The sequence below is a fragment of the Carettochelys insculpta genome, chromosome 4 (genome assembly GCF_033958435.1).
Source record: "Carettochelys insculpta isolate YL-2023 chromosome 4, ASM3395843v1, whole genome shotgun sequence".
Taxonomy (NCBI): Eukaryota; Metazoa; Chordata; order Testudines; family Carettochelyidae; genus Carettochelys; species Carettochelys insculpta.
This window is the reverse complement of record NC_134140.1, coordinates 105,278,979-105,304,514: the sequence shown is the minus strand read 5'-3', so window position 1 is coordinate 105,304,514 and position 25,536 is coordinate 105,278,979. Positions and strand designations below refer to the sequence as shown.

At 41.6% G+C, this 25,536-nt stretch overlaps 1 protein-coding gene across 1 annotated transcript in view; it reads right to left on the bottom strand.

Annotated features, from left to right (window-relative positions):
* The window catches only part of LOC142012924 (uncharacterized), a 63,324-nt gene that overhangs the window by 5,716 nt on the left and 32,072 nt on the right, over positions 1–25,536 (bottom strand). The window lies entirely within an intron of this gene.

Sequence of the window (25,536 nt, the reverse complement as noted above, 5' to 3'; positions counted from 1 at the left end):
TGAGTTCTACTTTTCAGTCACCTTGTAAGAGAGAACAAATTACTATGTGATCAAATAAAGCCTCTTCTGTATCATATATATAATCTTAACTATAGAATTATGAGTTCTTTCGACATATGAATGGTATCTCAACCTTTGGATGTTTACAAAATCCTATTTGTTCAGAATATTTTGGGATGTTTGGAACAGGGCCAAATTTGAACTCCTGGCCACCAAATCCAGTTATTAGACGTGTGTGACCTTTGAAACAGAAAAAAAAAAATCTTCTTGCTGGCAAGTACAAAAAAGAAAGTTGCTTATAAAGATTGTGAGATTGTTCTCTGTGTGGCTACGTCTACACGTGAAGCCTACATCAAAGTAGCCTATTTCGATGTGGCGACATCGAAATAGGCTATTTCGATGAATAACGTCTACACGTCCTCCAGGGCTGGCAACGTCGATGTTCAACATCGACGTTGCGCAGCACCACATCGAAATAGGCGCAGCGAGGGAACGTCTACACGCCACAGTAGCACACATCGAAATAAGGGTGCCAGGCACAGCTGCAGACAGGGTCACAGGGCGGACTCAACAGCCAGCTGCTCCCTTAAAGGGCCCCTCCCAGACACACTTGCACTAAACACCACAAGATCCACAGAGCCGACAACGAGTTGCAGACCCTGTGCATGCAGCATGAATCCCCCGCTGCAGCAGCAGCAGCCAGAAGCCCTGGGCTAAGGGCTGCTGCACACGGTGACCATAGAGCCCCGCACGGGCTGGAGAGACAGCATCTCTCAACCCCCCAGCTGATGGCTGCCATGGAGGACCCCACAATTTCGACGTTGCGGGACGCGGATCGTCTACACGGTCCCTACTTTGACGTTGAACGTCGAAGTAGGGCGCTATTCCGATCCCCTCATGAGGTTAGTGACTTCGACGTCTCGCCGCCTAACGTCGAAGTTAACTTCGAAATAGCGCCCGACGCGTGTAGCCACGACGGGCGCTATTTCGAAGTTAGTGCCGCTACTTCGAAGTAGCATGCACGTGTAGACACAGCTTGTGTGTGTGTGTGTGTGTGAGAGAGAGAGAGAGAGAGAATATGCAGCTATAGATATGGCATCTCTCTCCTCCAGAGAAAGGTGTTCTACTCCAGAATATTCAAACTTGCCAGACTCCAATAACAAAGCCTCCCACTTCAGGGCATTAGATAATGAGTTCTGTGAAGGTCAGAAAGAATTCTTTTGCACCTTCATCCCACCTCTTCATGACCATTTGGGCCAGAGCATTACTGATTATATTAACAAGAAACAGTGAGCTGGTAAAATCTACAGATGACATTACATTATTGATGTTATGCGAGCCTAGAAAGGATGGTGGGGAACTACAGGAAATAATAAGAAAGCTAGGCCTTTGGATAACAAGGAGGCAGCTGATATTCAGTATAGCAGATGGCAAGTACAATGTGTGTTAGAATAGAACATTTGAACTACTCATGATTTCCAAATTAATGATGACTGGTTAGAAAAAAAGATCCTTGTATCACTGTGGACTGCTTATCAGAAATATCTGCTCAGTGCACAGGAGTAATTAAGAACTAGAAACAAATCAGTGTTATGAACTCACTTTGATTCCTCCATCAACCTCTGGTCATCCCCAAATGCTAAAGCAGAAATAGAATAGACTCTTAGGCTGTGGCCACACTTCGCCAAAACTTTGAAATGGCCACGCAAATGGCCATTTCAAAGATTACTAATGAGGCGCTGAATTGAATATTCAGTTCTTTATTAGCATTAGGACACTTCCGGCTGTGGCGCGTCAAAAGCGCTGCTTTCGAACACTTGAGGCTTGGCGCAGCTACACAGGGGTCCTTTTCAGAAGGACCCCGTACCTTTCAAAATCCCCTTATTCCCTTCAGCTGAAGTGTGAAGTCATTTCCTGAAGTGTGGCCCCAGCCTTAGGCTACGTCTAGATTACAGCGATTTGTCCACAGAAGTTTTTGTCAGAAAATATCTTCCGACAAAACCTCTGTTGACAGATTGAGGCCAAACTGCCAAGCGCATCACAAGAACAATTGACTCTGTCAACAGAGAGCAGCTGGACTGCCTGGCCACTCTATCAGCAAAATGGCCAACCGAAAGCACAGCAGACAGGGCTGACTGGAATGATCGGTCAACAGAGGCGTTATGCCTTGTGGGGATACGGCTGTTGACAAAAGTGCTGCATTCTGCTGATTTACTGTCAACAGACCTCCTTGGGGATCTGGATACTCCCTGGGTTTTGTCAACAAAATCCTCTAGGGTAGACATAGCCTTAGAGAACAAATAAAATGTTCAAAGGCACAGAGTATTCTGAGGAAAGAATCATTTTGAAAATGTGTCTGTCTTTGTATTAGCATTGCAGATATCATGTCATCAGTGTGAAACTGATTTGATATTAGTATTGCGAATATCTAATAAATATAGAAGGGTGATAACAAAGATTTGACATGATAAAAGAAACCTGGAATACAGAATGATGTAGGGAAGCAAAAGTGAACTTGCCCATATTCCCTTTCTGATAATACAGGAACAAAGAAGCATCCAAGAAAATTAAAAAGACACAAATTTAAAATTGGTAAATGCTGTCTTGCATTGAAACTCATTAAAATATTTGGGATACACAGATCTTCAAACTAAAATTGCATTTGCTGCTGGGCTGTAACACTCTTGGAGGCTGTCTCATTAGCTGGAATGCATTTCACCCCCATGGAGAAGGCCTACACAAGATTTGTGCACCATTTGTGGTCTATTTTGAGGTCTTTTGTTGCCTCTGGTGAAAACCATCCAAGTGGGATCTCTGTAGGCTCCTGACATTTCTTTATTCTGCTTGATTGCAAATAAGTTTCAATACGGATCTCACCTGTGAGTCTCTTTATGAAAGGGATGTTTATTTTGTGCTTCTCTTCTACTGTGTCTGGCTCCATGGCTTGCTTCTGATGATCCAGAAGTGTCTGGTGTGTTGGGTTTTTTGCAAGGGCTACAGAGAATATAACATCAAATCCTTCTGTTACATGAAAACTCACATGAAATTATCACGTATTACTACTGAAGGCAGAAGGACAACCATTACATAATGTATTGTAAGTGACACAATTCTATTACTGAAAACAGTACATTGTGTGCACACTCTTCCCACCTTTTTGTTTTCTGATGTGATTCAGGAATTGCTTAGGCACATTGAACTATGTTCTTTTCGTCTTCATCCAATGTGTCATATTGCTATTGATAACAGTTGTTCGTAAGCATTAAAGCCGTGGGACCAGCTCCTCTGCACGTATAAATCATCTTTGGTCCAGTGAAGTACACAGAGCTCTGACCATGACATACTTTTAAAGAGTTGACCAACAAACAGGTTTTTTTAGCTGTGACTAAATTAAAATAATGTTACAGGTTTAACTTCAAGTTTTCAGTCATAAACTAATTACTATCACGAATCAAAGAAGGGTACCTCTCCCCATGTACAGGAGAGCAAATGTACTCTGGTGCATTCTATAGGATTGTGGTCTTCCTTCAAAACAGCAAGTGCATTGCTCTGTTTCGGACTGTACCAACATGTACTCAATACAAGCTTTCCTGAAACTCATCCAGTTCCTATCAATCTGCTTTATCTGTATATTTCCAAATGGATTCCTATATTGAGTGTGAATAATGGGTTTAAATGTTAGTCTGGACTGAGGCCTCTGACCTACCAGAATTTGGGGAAGGTGAAGGCAAAGTTGAAGGTGTAGCTTCCTCTGTTTCCTTTAGGAGATCAGATGTGGACACGTAGGACTTTGAGATTTCCATATCTGTGTGGTTCAAGAAGTTCTCAATAAAATAGAAATCATCTTTAAGTTGAGAGATCTGAAGGAACACTGAATCCAACCCCTGGAAAATAAAGGACCATTAATAGATAGGCCATGTGTTTTGTTCATGAAATACTTTATCAGATCTAAAATAACACATTCTAGGAAGACACCTGTGCTTCTCTGCATATGCAAAATTGTTTGCACTGTGCCTTAGAAAAGTGAAAGATGAACAAGCAAACAAATAAAAAACCCCTCAGAAACACTTGGCCTCTCATAATTAAACAATATATTATCCCCAAACTAGTCCTTGTTTGATCAAATAGTGACCCTAGCATCTGTTTGTCAGACACTGTGAATGGGTAACAGGGGATGGATCACTTGATGATTGCTTGTTCTGATCATTCCTTCTGGGGCACCAGGCATTGTTCCACTGTCAGAAGATAGGCTGCTGTTCTAGATGAACCTTTTGTCTGACCCAGTTTGGCTGTTCTTAAATGCAAATAGAGCAAGATGGTTAAATTTCACCATCATGAAACACCATTAATTTCATCACTTTTCATTTGGTTTACCTCTTCCTGAATGGGTTTGACCTCACTATACAGCCCAAGATCACTGTCTGCCCACAAGATTCTTAGCAAATTCAAAGAAGCTTAACAGACAAAAAAATTCTGTCCCCACTTTCTTTCAATAGAAAATTCACATCCTGCCGTGTTTGTATTCAGATGCTAGAGCTAGGGTCAGACATGACTATAGAGAGAAAGGTACTGTGGCTCTTTCATTTATTACTAGGGCACACCTCTATTTCCCTATACAATTATAACAGTGGGAAAACAAGCCTGATGGTATACCTGTTGAACAGGATGAAGAAACTACAACTTTTCTGTCGCACAATTTTGGAGTGATTATTAATTAGCCCCTATTTCTGCAGAAACTATTTGGAAATGAAGTAGTAGCGAGTGCAGAGAGCTGGTATCATGGCACTTTTTATTTTGAAAATTACTAATAAAAGTGGGTTTTAAACATCTTTATAGTATGAGATCAATGCTCACAGAAGTTTTGGAGTTAAAGTTCTGGAGCCTTTAAACCCCCTTTTCATTTTCATTTAACCTCTTTAAACTGTCCAGGTGAGGACCTGACTGCCCTGACTTAATTTATTGGCAGAACAAGTACAGCATGGATAGCAGAAGTGCAATACTTCCTTGTATGGCCCAGCATGTTTCTCAGTCCTGAACTCCTCTACAGGAGACAGTCACCATGCCCATTTGGTCCTTAACCTATTGATCCAGACAGTAAGTAATGAGCAAAACTGTGATGTGGTTCCAGGCAGAGAATCATGGCTAATGTATCCCAACTGAGGATTGGGCCCCATTTGTGTATAGTGGGCATGATGTAATATGTGGACTGAGACTTTTCCTGCAGACTGTATGTTAGTGTGCTAGTTTTTGCTCCTTTGAATGCAAACTATCAACACATTCCATGTCTTTTTGCTTTCCTTTGATTGTATTGGTACTTTAAGCACAGCTGATTTCAAAGGCTGCAAGGCCTGAGTTCTGAAAAATCTTTAGGGCTCTATTGACATCTAGTGGTTAAGGCAAATTTTGCATTTTTGTTAAATTTGTGTTGGATATGATTAAAAAGGAAAACATATTCAAAACCCTTCACTTTATTGGAAATTAGACAGGCACAGACAGAGAGGCACAAGCTGTACGTCAGCCCATGTGGTGTATGTAACAGATTGTTCCTGTGGCAAGAAACTTCCCCTTTCCATTTGTTTTATGTAATGTTGACAACATAAGGCAAGGATGGGGAAGCTATGGTCCACAGGTCACACACAGTTCATCAGGGTTAGCTGCTGGCAGGCCACGAGACAGTTTGTTTACCTGATCATTTGCAGGCATGGAACCCCACAGCTCCCAGTAGCTGCAGTTCACCGTTCCTAGCCAACAGGAGCAGAAACAAGCTGTGGCCCAGCCTGAGCTGCTTCCTGCAGTTCCCACTGTCCAGGAATGGCAAACCTAGGCCACTGGGAGCTGTGATCAGTCATGCCTGAGGACTTTCAGGTAAACAAACTGTCTCATGGGTCACCAGAAGCTAATTCTGACAAATCACACTGCACCTCCTGCCAAAAAAGGAACAGATTTCAAGCCAACAAATGCACTCACATACCTCATCCTCGAAACCAGCTAATTCTACAGAGCTTGGTCTGCTTATGATAAATACACAGGGAAGAAGCTGTGACTGTTCCTCTTCCCCTTCTGTTCTTTTCTTCCTCCCTTTCCAGAGCAATGAAAAAAATAAACTACAATGTATGGAACTAACACGATTGTGTCATTTTTTTACCCTACTCATTGGCTTTATGTTGTATCCACAGCCCCTAGATTTCATCTCTGTGTGTCTATAAGTTCTAATCCCTTCAAGGCAAAGACTTTGTTTTCTCTGTGCACATACAGAACCCATGTGTTCTACCTTGTATTTAGCTAAAACACTCTAATTAAGGTCTGATCTACATAACAGACTTATATTGTTATAACTACATCACTCGGTGTGAAAACTCATTCTCCTGAGTGACAGAGATACCAACCTATCCCATCCCCACTAAAAGTGCTGATCAGCAGAAGAGCATTTGGTACACGCTGCTCCTTGTGTCCTCACCAGAAGCACTGGTATCACTTGTATTGTCAGGATGGGCACTTCGGGATGGCTCCTCAGAGTCTGTAATCATCAATGTAAGTAACACAGTGTTTGCCCTAAAACTGTGTCAACATACTGACATCTTGGTGCCACGTTGCTCATGGAGGCAGAATCTAGTCAGGGCAGCGGAGCAGTTACATTGTCAGGAGCAAAATTTAAGTGTAGATATTTCCAGAGTTAGGTTAACATAAGCTGCTTGGCACTGACCTAATGCCAGACCAGATCTTATGAATCACTACCCTGAAATCAGTTCCTTCCAAAACCTCCATCCGCTAGCCCAGGCTCACCAACCCACTGCAATTCATTTTACAGCTGGATACAACAATAGGGCACAAGGTATTCGGCAAGTGCGTTAAGCAATGTTAACTTTACTAGCCTTTTCTGATCAGCACACACTATTTTTATAAGGGAATGTGTTTTAGCGAACCAGCCCCTTTTCTATGTATATTAACACTCAGCAGGAAAGGTTACTGAAAGGACGATGGCTGGAACATGAGACGTGTGTAGGCTACAGCCGACTTAGAATCATAGAAGAGTAGGACTGGAAGGGACCTCGAGAGGCCATCGAGTCCAGCCCCCTGCCCTCATGGAAGGACCAAGCACTTTCTAGACCATCCCTGAAAGCCATCTATCTAACCTCTTCTTAAATATCTCCAGTGATGGAGATTCTACCACCTCCCTTGGCAATTTGTTCCAGTGTTTGATCACCCTGACAGTTAGGAACTTTTTCCTAATGTCCAACCTGAACCTCCCCTGCTGCAATTTCAGTCCATTGCCTCTTGTTCTATCCTCAGAGGCAAGGAAGAACAAGTTCCCTCCCTCTGCCTTATGACACCCTTTTAGATACCTGAAAACTGCTATCATGTCCCCCCTCAATCTTCTCTTTTCCAAACTAAACAAGCCCAATTCTTTCAGCCTTTCTTCATAGGTCATGTTCTCTAGACCTTTGATCATTCTCGTTGCTCTCCTCTGGACCCTCTCCAATTTATCCACATCCTTCCTGAACTGGGTGCCCAGAACTGGACACAATACTCCAGCTGAGGCCTAACCAGTGCAGAGTAGAGCGGCAGAATGACTTCTCGTGTCTTGTTCACAACACACCTGTTAATGCATCCCAGAATCATGTTTGCCTTTTTCGCAACAGCATCACACTGTTGACTCATATTTAGCTTGTGATCCACTATAACCTCTAGATCCCTTTCTGGTGTACTCATTCCTAGGCAGTCCTTTCCCATTGTGTATGTGTGACAGTGATTGTTCCTTCCTAAGTGGAGCACTTTGCATTTGTCCTTATTAAACCTCATCCTGTTTACCTCAGCCCATTTCTCCAGTTTATCCAGATCCTTTTGAATTATGACCCTATCCTCCAAAGAAGTTGCAACCCCTCCCAGCTTGGTATCATCTGCAAACTTAATAAGTGTACTTTCTATGTCAATATCTAAATCGTTAATGAAGATATTGAACAGAACCGGTCCTAAAACAGACCCCTGTGGAACCCCACTAGTTATACTTTTCCAGCAGGATTGAAAACCATTAATAACTACTCTCTGGGTACGGTTATCCAGCCAGTTGTTCACCCACCTTATAGTAGCCCCATCTAAGTTGTATTTGCGTAGTTTATTGATAAATATATTATGTGAGACCGTGTCAAATGCTTTACTGAAGTCTAGGTATACCACATCCACCGCTTCTCCCTTATCCACAAGGCTCGTTATTCTATCAAAGAAAGCTATCAGATTGGTTTGACATGATCTGTTTTTAACAAAACCATGCTGGCTGTTCCCTATCACCTTACCACCTTCCAATTGCTTGCAGATGATTTTTTTAATTACCTGCTCCACTATCTTTCCTGGCACAGAAGTTAAGCTGACTGGCCTGTAGTTTCCCGGGTTATTCTTGTTCCCCTTTTTATAAATGGGTACTATATTTGCCCTTTTCCAGTCTTCTGGAATCTCTCCTGTCTCCCACGATTTACCAAAAATGATTGCTAAAGGCTCAGATACCTCTACTATCAGCTCCTTGAGGCTTCTAGGATGCATTTCATCAGGCCCTGGTGCTTTGCAGACATCTAATTTCTCTAAGTAAATTTTAATTTGTTCTTTTCCTATTTCAACTTCTAAACCTACCCCTTTTTCACTATCATTCTCTATGTCAGGTATTTCTTCAGATTTCTCAGTGAAGACCGAAACAAAGAAATCATTAAACATCTCTGCCATTTCCAAATTCCCTGTTACTGTTCCTCCCTCCTCACTGACCAATGGCCCTACCCTCTCCTTAGTCTTCCTCTTGTTACCAATGTATTTGTAAAAAGCCTTCTTGTTTCCCTTTATGCTTGTAGCTAGTTTGAGCTCATTTTGTGCCTTAGCCTTTCTAATCTTGCTCCTGCATGCTCGTGTTGTTTGCCTATATTCGTCCTTTGTAATTTGTCCTAGTTTCCATTTCTTATATGATTCCATTTTTAGTTTGAGATCATGCAAGATCTCCTGGTTAAGCCAAGGCAGTCTTTTGCCATGTTTTCTATCTTTCCTACACAGTGGGATAGCTTGCTTTTGGGCCCTTAATAATGTCCCTTTGAAAAACTGCCAACTCTCCTCAGCCGTTTTTCCCCTCAGTTTAGCTTCCCATGGGACCTTACCTACCAGCTGTCTGAGTTTACCAAAATCTGCCTTCCTGAAATCCATTATCTCTATTGTACTGTTTTCCCTTCTACCCTTCCTTAGAATAGTGAACTCTATGATTTCATGATCACTTTCACCCAAGCATCCTTCCACTTTCAAATTCTCAATAATTTCCTCCCTACTTGTTAAAATTAAATCTAGAACAGCTTCCCCTCTGGTAGCTTTTTCAACCTTTTGGAATAAAAAGTTATCTGCAATGCAATCCAAGAATTTATTGGACAGTCTGTTCCCTGCTGTATTAGTTTCCCAACATATACCTGGATAGTTGAAGTCCCCCATCACCACCAAATTCTGGGCCCTGGATGCTTTTGTTAGCTGTTTAAAGAAAGCCTCATCCACCTGGCTAGGAGGCCTGTAGTAGACTCCTAGTAGGAGCTCATCCTTGCTTTTTACTCCTCTGAGTCTAACCCAGAAAAGCCTGGCAGCAGTGGGATTCAAACCCATGCCCCTGAAGAGGCTGGAGCCTTAATCCAGCACCTTAGACCACTCAGTCACACTACCCCAGTAGCTATTGTCCCTCTTGATAAAGTTCTCCTAGAGGTTTGTCTTCCTTCCATTATGGTTGGTACTGGGAACAGAGAGCTGTGTGTATGTGTGATCTCCTGACCAGAACTAAATCACCACCTGAAAATTCTGTATTTATTTCTATATGCTATACCTCTGTCATATGTATACATTCATAATATCCAAATTTCCTTTTCGGCACTCAACATTCCAAACACCCTGGTGCTGCAGTGTATTGGAAAAACAGCTCCTCATCCTAGGCAGAGCTGAGGGCTGCAAGGTCAGCCCTGAGAGTCAGCTGCTCTACTTGAATTGTGCTTTTATGCTTTATGACATCAACAGAAGCATTTCACTGAATTGCTGCCTTGTGTTCAGTCACAGACAGTGCTCAGTATTACCCTGCATTTTGCATAACAGCATCTTTGAACATATGCCCAGCATTCTAAGAAAAGACTGGTTGGAACTGGATAGAGAGCAAAGGTATTTTCTTTCCCCTGGTTCATCCAGGCCAATTCACCTGAAAGTTTTAATTCAAGTAGTCACATTCTCTTGCTAGGTCAAAAATACAGCAGACTCAGATAGCTAAAACTATACTGCTAATAGGCCTAGGTCCCTGATGCTTGAGAGCATGTCTGTGCAGAAGACAGAAAGAAAACAATCTGTGGCTTTGAGCTTTAGAGCCTGGTTGAATACCTACACCTTGCACGGTTCTGAGTATGGCTGCCACAAATAGTGGTGTAGAATTTCCCGTTTGGTCTGGAGCTGAGGCTCTCTCCTTTTCTGAGAGGCAGGGCTAGAGTCAGAGCTGGAATAAACACTGCTGTTTTTTGTCCCTGTAGCACAAGCCTTGCAGGTCCAAACCATTTGACCCAGGCTCTGATTCAGTGTGGCAGGATTTGTTTTGCTCTCTTCTGTTTTGTTTTTTGCAGGGTAGGTATTTCTTCAAGCTTCAGTGTCCTAGGCTATTAGCAGTATAGTTTTTGGGGTTGTTTCTTATGGAAATATTGACCTAAAATACCTACAGAGTACATTAAAATTATAATTCCTCATTCAGATACACAAACATATAACTGTTAACAAATATCTAAGAACAGTTATTAACAAATATTTATGTTCTGGTAACACCCTAGGCTCCAAATCACTGCAGTGATATTCATGGGTCACTTTAGCTTGAATGTCTATTGGACTATGTGTCAACTACTTATGCTAAACAATCTATTCTACCTTGTATTTAGCTGTGACACTGATTAATTTTCCCAGAGCTGAAGAAGAATTCTGAGTAACACCAAACATTTGCCTCTTGCACCAGCAGAAGCTGGTCCAATACAAGATGTTATCTCAACCACCTACTCTAATGTCGTGGGACCGACATGGCTGTAATGACATTGCATGGATAAATATTTGATGACAGTTGTTGGGTTGAGACTTTAATGTATATTCATGCCCTACTAAATAGTGACATACTTATCTCATAGAACTTAAATAGTGACATACTTATCTCATAGAACTGGCAGTGGCCTTGTAAGGTCATTGTGTCCAGTCCCCTGCACTCACAGAGAGCCTATTGGCAACCCTGACCATTTTTTTTTTAAATTTGCCATATATTTCTAAATGGTCCCATCAATGATTGAGCTGACAGCACTAGGACTAGCAGGCTAATGCTCAAACCACTGAGCTATCCCTCCCCACAACATTACAAATAAATCATTTGGTAAAATAATTCATTGTCTGTTGAACCATATTTTATTTCTGAAAAATTAACAAGCTAACCTCCTCAAGGCGGTTTTGAAGGTTGTTCAAAGCTTCAGTGGCATTGTTATATTGCTTTTCCATGGCATTCATCTTAGACTCAAAAAGATTCTGCAAGAGTTAAAAATGAAAATGTTGAGCTACATTTAAAAAGTTACAAGAAAGGAAAAAATCCATTAGCTCAAACATTCCCAATCACATTGAAAGTACATGAAAAGGGTGTATATATTTCTGAGGCACTCTTGTAAGGTTCAGCTTCTTCAGATTGTAAGAAAATCAGCTGAAATAGCAGTGGAACAATACTGACATCTAATGGAGAGCTAAATTAAACTGACAGAGATACATTCCAAGTTTGCCTTTTCGTGAAAGATGATATGCAGTATAAAATTGTGTGAGTGAAACAAAGGCTCCATTGAAATTGATGGCATTTTTGCTGCTGACTTCAGTGGCACCAATATTTAACCCAATGTGCAGTTTAAGATCCAGCAAAGATTTAGACTGGAGGTCTGAAGTTCAGCTCTGGACTTGACTTATTAACACACTGTGAGATCTTCTTGTGAGCTTTTAACAAAAAAAAAAAAAAGGAGGAAGTCACACAATGCCATTCTTTTGAGCTTTTAGACATATTCAAGTCAATCCCACACATGGATGGTGCTGAACCAGAGAGCCTTGGCAGCTGGGAGAGGGAGCCAGCTGGGAATCTGATGGATGTGAGTTGTGGCCAGGCTTGGGAAACAAGTGGCCCATGGCCAGGAAGCTGGAGACCCATGACCAGGGCCAGGAAGCTGGGTCCAGGAAGCTGGTAGCCCATGGCCAGGGAGCCAAGGCTGAGGCTGGGGAGGTGGTGGCAGTCAGGGAGCTGGGGCTGGGAAGCCAGAAAGTAAGCAGGGCTGGCAGTCAGGAGAAGACCAATGACCAGGATGGGAGCCTGGGAGCAGGGACTAGAGTCCAGGAGGGGAGCACTGACCTCCTCTTGCCCAGCAAAATCCCTGGTTAGGGACTGCTTAGGCCCTGAGGGTGCTGGATCAGGGAGGTCCAACCTGTGTAAGGATAGCTAAGCACTGGAATCTTAAAGGAGGTAGTAGATATGCTGTTGCTGGAGGTTTTTGAGAATGGTGAGGACAGACAGCTGTGAGGGATTCTCTACTTGTACTTTGTCATGCGTCACCATTAGGGGTAGGACTAGATGACCACTTAGGGTTCCTCCCAGCCTTATATTTCTTCTGACAGTATATCAACACTTGGCAGATGATTGACTTGGTGGCAGTTGATCTTCTGGGGTTCAGTTTAGCGTGCCTTGGGGGGCTGCACTAAATCGAATGATCAGGGCTCCACCTTTGACCCTGATACTCCTCACAATTGCATGCAGTTTTTCCTGTCAACCTCACACTGTGGGGCAAGCAGGAGAAATCATTTTCTGATACATCTACTCCAGCCACGCAATTCACGTAGCTGGAGTTGTGTATCTTAAATCGATTTTTCTCCATTGTTTAGCCCTAGCCTGTGATTCTATAATGGCATCCACACAGGTTGAAAACAAAGACTGCCTGCTGGAAAGGTGAGCCTGAGCAAAGGCAAAAGGTGTGCAAGGTGTGCAAGGCAAAAGGTGTGCAAGGTGTGCAACGAGTAATGGAGCATGCCCAGGAAAACCCGAGTTGTTCTAGTCTCTGATTATATTGATACCATTCCAATCAGTATAATCAGAGACTAGAACAACTCAGGTTTTCCTGGGCATGCTCTGTTACTTGGATTACACCTCTGGGGGAAATATCAAGGCTAGAAAAGATAAAGGATCTGATGCTTTGCTCACTTGTGTAATTCTACTTCCTTCAGTGGAATTATTTCTGAATGGACCAGTGTGAGTGAGATCAGACTTGGGGGGGGAATCCTGACCCCAGTGAAATCAATGTGAATTCACTGTTATGTCTTTCAGCCACAGATTCTTAAATTAACCCAGAGTTATTGTAACTCTTGTTTAGCAAATACCAGCTCTCTGTAGTGACATGGTGCAGGATCAGGCAATGACCATGTGCTCCTTTGTGTGGGGGGCTGGAGGTGGAATTTGTCTGGTTGGTTAAGTGAAGAAAACTGCATTATCAATGAGGCAGAGTTTAAAAGAGGAGCCCTGTGGGCAAAGCTCCCTTTCACATGGAACAGGCTGAGGTAGCATCCTCCCTCCCCCCGATTTATATGGTGAAAAACAGGTTTGGTCTAGACCTGCTATGGGCACTGTAGTAGACATCCCTTTAGGGGGGCGTTGGTGGAGTGGGGTTTATTCATCTTCCCCACAGTGGATTTGGAGCAGGCTTTGTTCACATATGGTATGGAGGGAGGTATGCTATAGGTTGCAACTCATTATGTAAGTGTGGGAAGGATGTTTAGTGCAGGTACCCACAGGGAAAGTATACAGTGACCAGTAAATGGCTTGGTAAAGGACATAAAAAAGATGAGCTGGCTAAAGGAACAGAATGGGGAGTCAGAAGAAAGGTTTGGAGCTCCTATGATTGGTATAGCATGGACCAAACCCCCTTTTTCTCATAGCCCACCTTAATCCTCTAAAAGGGAGGAGGGATGGTCCCAGTGATGGATGACTGGGGGCCTGGATGGAAAAAGAGGGGGAGCTGCTGGAAGCTCCTGGGAAGTAACTGGATTACTGCACTGTACACTTCTATCTGCTGGATAGTCTCACACATTTAATAATAAAGTTGTGGCCTGATTAAAACCATATCAAATGTCTCTGGTCCTTCTTATGGTGTAGCTGGACTAGATAAACTATGTTTTACAAAATCAATAATAAAATTTGCACCATCAGTGTGGAACTTTAATAACTTAGAAGCTAGAAAAGGGGTTAACGTTACTTTGTAAAAATGGGTGTCAATTTTTTCAAGCAGGCGCTGCTGAACAATACACACCTGAGAGTTCAGAGGAGGCATCAGAGAATCTTCTCTTCCCTCCTTAGTGAGGAACTGGCCTGTGAAATTTAGCATGTGAGTTTGCAGCTGCATTATTCTTCCTTTCATTTCTTGGAGCTCCATAGTTGTGGACATATTCAGTTTATGAACACACTCAAGTAGATAAGAAGTCCCCTGTGACAAAAAAGGAGCAGTGGGAGGAGAAGGAGATTAAATTAAAGAATGTGGAATTGTATCAACTCATGAAATATCCTGAGAAATACTGATGTTACCCAATTGCCCTGGAGCATGGATCCACTTCATCTTTTTGGTTTCTAAATGTCAGGGCTGGTCTGTTGAAGACAGGATGGAAATTGTTCTTCAACATTTGGAATCCAACAGCTATCTTACTTCCTATAATCCTGTTCTTGCTGTATAAGAAGATGCTTATGACATTTTCACACATACTCGAGGCAGTTTTGTACTCTAAGTTTCTGGTTCCCTGTGTTTCATGGTATCTTTTTTTGTCTGAATCTTGTTTTTTGCATTATCTAACAGTTAACATTTTCTAAAACAGAAAGGCTGTGTCTACACTTGCATTCCTCTTCCAAAAGAAGCACACAAATGAGGGAAATTAAAAATGAAAATGAGGTGCACATTTACATATCTGATACCTCATTTGCATATTCTTTCAAAAAACAAAAAGCAGTGTCGACGCAGCTCTTTCAAAAGTAAACCCCATCATCGAAAAATCCCTTCTTCCCTTTATTTCTTCTTTTGAAAGAAGAAGATGCAAATGAGACACCAGATATGTAAATCTACACCTCATTTGCATTTTTGATTTCCATCATTTGCATGCCTCTTTCAAAAGAGGAATGCAAGTGTAGACACAGCCAAAAAGAAATAGGCATATCATTTCGTTTTCTACTGAAAATGATAGAACAATTGCATGAGAGTTATTTAAACAAGCATTAACTTGGGAAACCAGTCTGCAGCAAAATGTCATGTTATGAACGCCATTCACTTTCTAAGGACAAACATTTTTGACTCCCTCTTGTACCTGCTACTTAAGGTCCAGACACAATCACAGTCTTTGAATATCCACTCACATTTTGTCATCCCAGTATCACAGCTCAGTCCCCATCTCCACCACTTCAGGTAAGCTGGGCAGGCATACTAGTATGACAGTGCCTTTCTGTGGGATGGGGGTGAGATGTTGGGGGAGGGATTTTGTCTTCTCATGTACAGTCACTCTTGGAGCTCCATCTCAGGTGATTGCTCTCTGCACAGCCCCATATTCAAGAACAGTCTGGATCCTAAAGTGTGCACTCTGCTGCTCAGTCACTGACAAAGAATATCACACCTGGGAAGCCTCTTTCCCTCTTCTATAAATATGGGTTCAATTCTTTTCGTTAGTTAGTTTTACTACCTCTACTGAACAAATGTCTAAGCACCCAAACTGCTCTTAGAACCCCATTTTAGCTGCCAGTCAAGTGTAGTAAACTAATGCAGCTTTGGTATCCTTAATGTTTGTAGAAGTTCACAGCCACCAAATAGCTGCAATTAGACAAGGGCTTAAACTGTGCTCAGGGGTGAACCACGATGGATGCAAGATGAGCGCTCCATGTGCATTACCCAATCATCATCAGGCTACAAATTGTTCCAATGAGAAATATATCATACCCAAAGTAGTTGTAGCAGTTGAGCTACACTAGGAATATTTAGGGTCTCTGCCTACATGACCCTGTTTTGAATGTACCCTTTGTAGATTTAGTTAAATTAATTTCAGTGGTCTAAAGCTTTTCAGAAATATTTTGTTGTATTATTGATTTAAAAAAATCTGTCAGCGTTCCCTGAAATGTTTGTTTTTCAATTCCACAAGTAGTTTCCATCATGTTCAATTCCAACGAAGTCATCAAGAAGACTGCTGATAATAACAAGCTATAAATGAAAAACTGATGCCTTAATTCTCAAGAAATTGGTCACACTGGCATTCATATATGAAAAAGAAGCAAGAGAGAATGCCAAAGTTCCAAAGTTTCAGTAATATCACCATTTTTAAGGTGTACTTTCATGTCTTTGAGATGAACCAAACAGATTACAAAAAGATGGTTAATTTACTGTGGACGGATAGCACTTTCTAGAATAAAATGTCATCAGATAGATTTTATACAAATGCCACCCTGTAAAGGAAAACGAAATGAAACAAAACAAAACAAAACAAAAAAACCTCCAAGAGAGATGAGGGCAGTGCCTCTGTCGACAGATCATATCTACACATAAAAGTGGCTCAAAAGAGCAAGCTGTTCTGAGAGAGCAGTGGAACTGTGCTGCCCTTTGTTGACAGAATGGCTGACCAGAAGCTCTGCCCAGGGAACTGGAAGCCCTCTCCATAGACAGAACTGTCTACACAGACATTGTTGACAGAGGTGCTATACTGATCAGGGAGAAGTGTAATGCTGCTGCTGACCAGCTGAGTTTTGCTGACAAACTCTCAATAAAGCACTTTAACCATGTAGATGCTCAGTGAGATTTGCCAATAAAAGCCCAGTTTTGTCCACTGAAGCTGCCCATGTAGATGTAGCCCATGTGCAAAACTGAGACAATACTACCTCTGACACAGCAGAATCCACTTGGCACTTCCTGGGAGGCCATTCTGGGTAGTGGCAAATGTACTATCTAACAGACTTTCATTTCCTCATATTGGAAATGACAGCTGCAAGAATGGTGAGAGAAAAGGACAATGCCACTTATTCTGCTGGACCTGCCGCTACTCAATATGCCAAGAAAATGGAAAAAAAAAAAAAGAACCCTAAGTCAGGCAATTACAGAAGAAGGACTACAATCTGCAGGCAGTTTCCTACTGTTTCCACTTTGTAGTGTATTTACTTGTCAAAACCCCACAGGTGGGATAAAGCAACTGTGCTGAATTAGTCTTCTGTAATAAACTGGGGATATGTAAGTAACACTATTCTAATCACAGAAATGACTGCACATGGCAAATGCCTAATGTCTGCAGAGGTGCTCTGAACCACTCTCTGCATACCAAACATTCTCAGTATTATCAGTGCTCCTGCAATGAATCCCTAATGACAGCTTACAGAAAATACCTACAAACATTTTGTGCTCATTAGCCAAAGATATCCATCTGTGCTAGTTAAGGATACTGGCAAACATCTCCGGATCTAATTCCTTGATGCCTTTCCTCCTGAAAATAGCAAAATGGAACATATGTTTCCCAGTGTTAGGGTTTTGACTTCATGCATGTGCTTGAGATAACTGGGAGTGGTGTGTCTCTTTCTGATTAGAAGAGGCACACTAATTTTCCTTGTATTGGTTTTACATTTGCTCCCTTTCAGTTTAACTAAATCTATCCATGTTCTAGTATTATGAGTTCCAAATTTACAGCCATGAAAAACATATCACAGACCATGAAATCTGGTCTCCCTTTCCTTGTATCTCCCCCTCCTCCAGCCCTTGAATTCTGGTATTTTGTGAACTCTTACACTATACTACACAGATTTCATGGGGACAGCAAGCCTTTCTCAAACTGGAGGCCCTGAATTATGGGTAGGAGAGGGGTTGTGAGGTAGGATTGGAATATTGCCATGCTCATTGCGGTGTTGCCTTCAGAGCTGGGCAGCCAGAGGGTGGTGGCTGTTGGCCAGGTTAAGGCAGTGCTTGGCCAGCAGCAGCATAGAAATAAAGGTGACAATAGCCTACCATGCCGCCCTTGCTCTGCTCTGTTGCCTTCAGAGCTGGGTGGCTAGAGAGTCATGGCTGCTGACTGATGGCCCAGCTCTTTAGGCTGTGGTGCAAAAGTAAGTGTGGGATGCCATACCATACCATACCATACCATACCATACCATCGTCACTTCTGTGTTGCTACTAACAGTGTCTCTGCCTTCAGAGCTAGGATTAGGACCAGCAGCTATTGCTCATCAGCTGACCAGCTCTGAAGATAGTGCCACCAGCAGCCATAATGCAGCAGGAAAGGTAGGAGCCTTGCAACTCTCGCTGCAGTACCTTTGTGATACCCCCTACTCAACCTTTTTGATCAGAAGCCCTATAATGAGATATTTTAGATTTAAACAGATGAAATCATAAAATTTACCCATGACTGTGAAGTTGACCAAAATGGACTGTGAATGTTGTAGGGCCCAAATTATAGGAAACAGTGAATAAAAGTTCCTTGCTGAAGTATTCTATACCATCCATTTGTATACCTCTAGCATATCCCTTTTTGCCTATCTTCTCCATAAAGTGCACAGTTCCAGTCTTTTCATGCTCTTCTCATATTCAAGTTTTTCCACATCACGACATCATTCTGTATAATCTTTGAACTTCTTCTATTTACACATACACATATAAGAACGAGGTTTTACAGGTACATCATATGTAGGAGCTAAGGTATTGTAATCAATATTAAATATGATAATTCTAAGATTATTCCTCTTATTTTGTGTAATGTATTCAGATGTGAGTAGAGCATGCTATCTGGTTTTCTGAATTAGTCTATGTACTTAAAAGATAGCAGTAACAGCAAAGATGAACCCTTTGAACTCAAGCAGGAATATGCAGGTACTGAACTGATTTTCAGAAGTGCTGCTGGTAATGTATTGTGACCATCCATTTGAACCAAATCATCAAACATGCTCTAATGGCTTAGAAATCAACTTTGTGCATTCACTTTCCGAAAAAATTCACACACGCAAAGTTTCACATATAGAAAAATTGTAGCTTGAGATTTTTGTGACTATTCTTTCAAATATATATCCACCTGACCTTTTGTCTTGGAAGCCTTTGCACTACCATCTAGAGAACAAGGAGTCATCTTAAGAAAGGAAGGGGAAATAATAGTGTGTGACTGAAGTGACCAATCACAGAACACAAGTAGGCTACATCTAGAGAGCTTTGTAGACAAAACTCCTGGAGCATCTACAAACAAAAGGCAATTTGTTGACAGAACCTGTCAACAAAAAGCCAAGTAGACACTACAGGGAACCCTTTTGTTGACAGAGTGGATTTAACCGCTTTTATGTGTAGATGTGATCTGTTGACATAAGTTTTGTTGGAACATCTTTTTCGACAATAATTTCTGTAGGCAGATGCTTCTAGTGTAGAGATGTAGCCATAGTGAATATGCAAACTAATAGTCCGGGCAAGAAGTTTGTAGCAATCCAGAGTCTGTCAGAACAATAAATTAATGGCTACAATAAGGTACTTTCCCTCTGGAACAAGGGTGAACAACAGAAAGTACTGTAACTCCCTGAGTCATAATTTCTTCTCAGGGCTTCTCCTGACCTTTTATTAAGGCTAGAAATTAGGTCTCAAACAATCCCTGACTATCTTAATATGTTTTCAAGAAAGAGCACTCCTGCTGCTCAGGGTCTCTGGATCCTGAAAATGACTTTGAGGAATAATTCATAAACCAGGCATTGAATAATTCAGAGTAATGACAAATTTCTTAAAGATCAACTCTATTTGCAGATAATCCACAAACAGAAACAGGGCTAAATAAGTGAAATGAATAATTCACTGCAAATAATTCACCCAGCTCCCATGCTGAAGACCAGTGAGCTGGGAGAGACCTGATACTGGTTACATAAGGTACAATTCAGGCTGGCAACTCAAAGCCATCATTCATTGTATATAAACAAAGCTGTAATCCAATACCCAAGGAAGGTAACTTGTCTGCTGCCAGAGCCTACTTCTGCCTTGGCAGCAGTAACAAAGCACATCCGCACAAATGGAACATCATCAGGACCCACTGTACCAGGAATGTTTCTGTATTAACATACTATGTTCACTGGCTCCAATTTTGGAGCCTGGTCAAGTTGGACTTGACTCGAAATTGTGGGGTGAATAGCAATTGAAGGGTTTTATATTATATCTGTAGTTCCTGATCTGATCTGGGGGTCCATTTTGGTCTTCTGCACACCTTAAAGTAGCCTTGAGTTAGCACAAAGTCTCTCTGGGTAAGAATGGCTTCAAAGGAGCAGCTGTGTCCTGAACTGTTAAAAGGGAGGAATCTAAGAGGACAGGTTACGCCACATCCAATTTTTCTCATTCTGAGGAGACTCTGCAAACTTTTAGGTCAGTCTTATGTACTATTAACCTGTTGGAATGGCAGAGCAGGTTTGGGGTGAGGTCCAGGACCTGGTTCATTCAGCATAGGTACAAATGACTCCACAGGATGCGAGGCACAGAAGAATCAGTTCTCAGCTGTGGTTTATTTTTCTACACTCTCAACTTTGTATGATGCATTTGTTCATTTTTCTGTGTGTAACCAGGCATAGTCAGACATCTCATTAATACCATTAGTGTGAAGCTATTGATCATCACTTTTTGTGAAGACTCTCGCTCTGAGACTAAATGATGGAAAAAAATAATAGGCCCCGTAAAACTTGAGAAGCCAGACATCCTGTAGGAGCTAGGTGCCTGTTTAGGATTAACCTACATCATTCAGACTTACTGAAATCCCAATTCTCCAAATGAAAGTTATCAGTATTAATGCAGAGAAATACCAGATTTTTTTCCTCAGAGCTATTTTCACTGTTGTACTGAGCCTGCATTAGTTTCATTTCTTCAGTTTTTTGGGAAACAATCATCTCTATGGATTTCATGTTCTACAAAAAGAAGGAATAATAATCACCAACACAGCTCATAACCTGAAAAATCACCAGATGTTATTCCCAGTCAGTTCAGCTGTTCCATCATCAGTTCACTACAATCAATGAACACAGACTGTGAGACTGTAATTCACCCTTCGGTGCCTACCCTGGAAAATAAAGACACATGCCCCAAACTTTGGTCCCGTGCACAGCCTGCCTGGGTCAGTGCTCTAGAAGTGAACACAGAGGAAGCTCCATAGGGTTTCTGATCTTCCATGACCTTTGATCTATTCTCCTAAAATACTGGACAGAAGAGTTCAAATGAATGCCTTCAGCAAGGAACTCTTGGAGGAAGGGGGAAAAAGACTAAGTGAGTCACAGTTCCTTCCTGTGACTGTTCCCGTTCCATATGTAATCCACAGAGGCATTGAGACCGCATATTAAGATGAGTGAAGTCTCTGCTCTACAGCCTTGGCTGAGCACCAGCTGGCCTGTATCTCCTGTGGTCACAGGTTAAACTCCTTCTTCTGACAACCCAGGTCCATCAGTGTCACACTTACATACAGCTAAATTATGTCTCATGTTAGCCCTCCATTTATAAAATCATCTGCTAACCTCTGGAGATGCTTACCATTTCTAATGCATCAACTCGTTGTCTCAGGGAGACCATCTCCTCAATGGAAATGTTGCTTCTGGGGTCTTTGGCTTTGGGAATAGATGGTGAAGGTTTCAATTCATCAACCTAATTGATAACAACATTTAGCAGCCATTACTTTCCTCTTATAAAACATGAAAACTGGCAAACAGCTGGGATGTCCTTCTCAATGAAGCAGTTGTGTTTTTTGTAGCTATGGAGATGGACTCATCCGCAGAAGATGTTACAAAATACCATGCGCAGATTCTGAGACTGGATGAAGACATTGTCACAGGAAGCTGAAATTATCATGGGGAAGTTTTCAGAGTTTTGCAGAGAGTGCAGGAGCTCCTATTCTGGTATTAAGAGAGTTCTGCGTTCAGCTGTCTTTGGGAGAGGGGATGTGTGTGTGTGTGTATATGTATGTTGGCTGATTTTTCCATAGACTCACAAAATGTATGTGGGCAAGTAGCTTCCATTAATGGTGAACTGCATGTACAATTCCCTGTATACCAATGAGAAAAACTGAAGGCTTTTTTTTAATCCTATCTGAAAGAGTAAATTTATTTAAGAGGAATCCAGGGGATTCTCCTTATTCCTTTAGGAGTACACAGAGCCCCAGAAGTGTCAGAAAGGAGTCAGGGCAATAGATCTTCCTCATCTCTGCACTGGCCAGAGGAGACACCCCATCTAGACTGGACCCAGTGAAAGGTGCAACAGGGGAACATTGTCTCTGCAAACCCATGACCTTTAAGGCCCACTAGTATGACTCTAAACTGCTCCAAGGTTGACCTATAGGCATAGATACAATTAAATCTTTAATCTGCAGGCTTCCAAGAAACAATGGGATGTCGAATGCACAGTAAGAATAAAGGAAGCAAAGTATTACGCACTATGCCTTGAAAAGATCTTCAATATATATTTTAATCATCAATGCAATCACAGCAGGACCTGAGTCTCCTCTCATCAGAGACAACTGTATCCATTTAATTCATTTGGCTTTGATTTATTCTGAACTGAGACCCTAAATTTCTTTGAAGATTACATTTGCCATCATAGCGATTCAAGCCCTTTATCTTAATTAATGAGTACCGTCACTTTTCCCACCCCTCTATTATGTCTTCTGGGCAACCAGCTGTTTCCCAGTACAAACATAAGTATAGGTTGAAACTATATTGTCTGGCACCCTCAGGACATGACTGGTGCTGGATGAGAGATTTTTCCAGACCATGGGAGGTCAATATTGTCTAGCACAACACTTTCACTGCTTACTGGGCTCTTAGAAGACAGTTAGGCATAAATTACAGCTAAATAACAGCACTGAACACCAAGAGCCAGGACTGGTGGCTGTAAACAAACTTTACGTTACCATGGGAAACTTGGCCACACTCATAGTAAGCTAACTACAGGTGTTGCCAGACAAGAGAGTTCTGGATTAGAGAGATTCAACCTGTATGGAAACCAAGAAATTCATCTTTACCTTCTGGCTGAAGTCTTCTTGTTTGGATTCTCCTCTGCTGTTTGTTTCCACATCCTTCTGCTCAACTGAAATGTTGTTTAGAAGGATAATTTATTTAAGAAAGGAAAAATATGTTTCAAATAATTTTAATAAAATTGGATGCTGCATGAGCTAGAAATGTTTTCTCAGTGCTATAGAAGATGGATTTAAAATATGGATTTGTTTAAGACTTTTAATCTTTATACATTGGTAGAACAATCTGAGATAAAAAAGAGTGAACAGCTTAATCTGTTCTGTGTGTCCACATTCAAAGGGTTACTTTTATAATTTCATGTGCATATGTGTAACAGACTATCTCTATTTTTCTTTCATTCATGTGTAAATTTGTTATTGAATAAACTAAAAATCCAACACATCAGAAGCTTTTTCTTACCAAAGGAATTTAAATCTCACAACAGTTTAAAATAGCCTTTGCTGCACATTACATTGAATGATGATTGTCAATGATCCCATCAGAAAATAATTAGATGTAGCACAAGCCAAGGTTAGTTAAACTGGAACTGATGGAGGCAAGTATTCTGTAATTTGTGGCTGACTTTAAACAAACAAACAAAGAAATCACCTTTGCACAGAAGATATATTGGACAGAAATAAATAATTGGAGAAAAAGGTCCTATGTTACATTATATTTAGTTCAGAACAGGGCAATTCATCCCTCATTTTCATGTGGGATATCTTTTCTTCCAATTATATTTCAGCATTCCTCTGTAACAGAATCGGTCTAAACAATCCTGTTGGCTAATAAAGAGAGAGAAAAAGACAAACAGGACAGACTCTAAAAGCAGCAAAGAACAATGATGTGAGACAATGCTGCATATTCCCCTCTCACATGGTTGATGCTCCACTGATTTAGGGAATATCTATCAGCACTTGGGTAGTTTGCCAGGAAACAAACACTATTTATCCTTCTGCCTAGTTACGACTAACATACCAATTGCTGTAGTATCTAAGGCCCTGATTCAGAGAGCTATTTAGGCATAGGTCTAAAGTTAATATATTTCTAACTTTATTTTCTTTAACCCATTGACTTTTATATCCCACTGAAATTTAAGCACATACTTAAAGTTAAGCACATGTTTAAGAGCTTTCTCAAATTGGAGTCTAAGTGACTTTGGCCCTGCGTGTTAATACATGACTAATGGGGTGAAATGTAAACATCTTGGCTACAGTTACACTCTAGTGATCTTCCAACAGACATCACTGTCAGAAGAGATTTCCTGAGAACACTTCTGTCGACAGTGTGGCCTCAGACAAAAAGGCAATCTGGAGAATACTCTGCTCTGTTGACAGAGTGGCCGGACTGCCCGGCTACTCTCTCGACAAAACAGGCACCCAGAAGCATAGCGGACAGGACTGTCCATTGTTCTGGATGCCCTGTCTGTCAAGAGAAGGCCCCATGGAGCATCCACACAGCTTATTTGTCGACAGCAGCATTATGCCTCATGGCTGAGAGCCACAATGCTGCTGGCAAAAATGATGACTTTTGTCAACAAACTACCAACAAAATGCATTTTATGTGTGTACAATCCACTAATTTTGTGAGAAAACTGGGGTTTTGTTGGCAAAACTCACTAGTGTAACTGTAGCCCTTATCATCTACACACCTTAAATATCGGACAGAGGCAGCAAAACATAATTAATTTCAGTATTGGAAGAGACATTCCCTGAAAAAAAATCTCTCTTTTTGGAGGAAAGATTTAGATGTAAAACTATCATATGTGGTAAGTATGGATTGAGTCCTACACCACTCCATGCTGACAACATGGACAAAGTTTGCACCTACATCTAAATACTCTGTATGAGTGTGTGTAGGAGGAAGCTATAAACCCCCTGACCATTGTCCTGAAGATACCACCTACTGTGTAAATCATATGGGCTGTTAAAGATCTAAGACGTTCTCTTCTGTTTAGAGAAAGCATGTACAGCTGTTTGTTGTTGGCTTTTAACACTTGTGGGCCAGAAAAGCTACATCTACGCTAGAGAGTTTTGTGGACAAAACCCTGGCTTTGTCAACAAAAGTTGCAGAGCATCCACACTAAAAATGAGTTCTGTCGACATACTTTTGACAGAACTCGGCACTTTTGTCAACAGCCTTCTGTCTCTCCCTTATGAGGCAGAATACCTTTCTCAACAGAATATGCTGACAAAAAAACTTGGATGCTCTGAGGGCCCCCCTCTGTCAACAGATGAGGCTTTAGGTCACTGGGCAACCCTGTCTGCTGTGCTTCCAGTTGGCCATTATGTCAAGAGCGCAGCCAGGGAGTCTGGCTACTTTTGGCGACAGAGTGATCCACTCGTGTGTGTGGCTGAGATCTGTGGACAGTAGTTTCGTCGGAGGATACCTTCCAACAGTAACATCTGTCGAAAGATCACTGTAGCATAGACGTGGCCTAATTGCACGGTGTTCTGATGGCACCACGGGAAAAGATAGACAACGCTTTTTTAATGTGG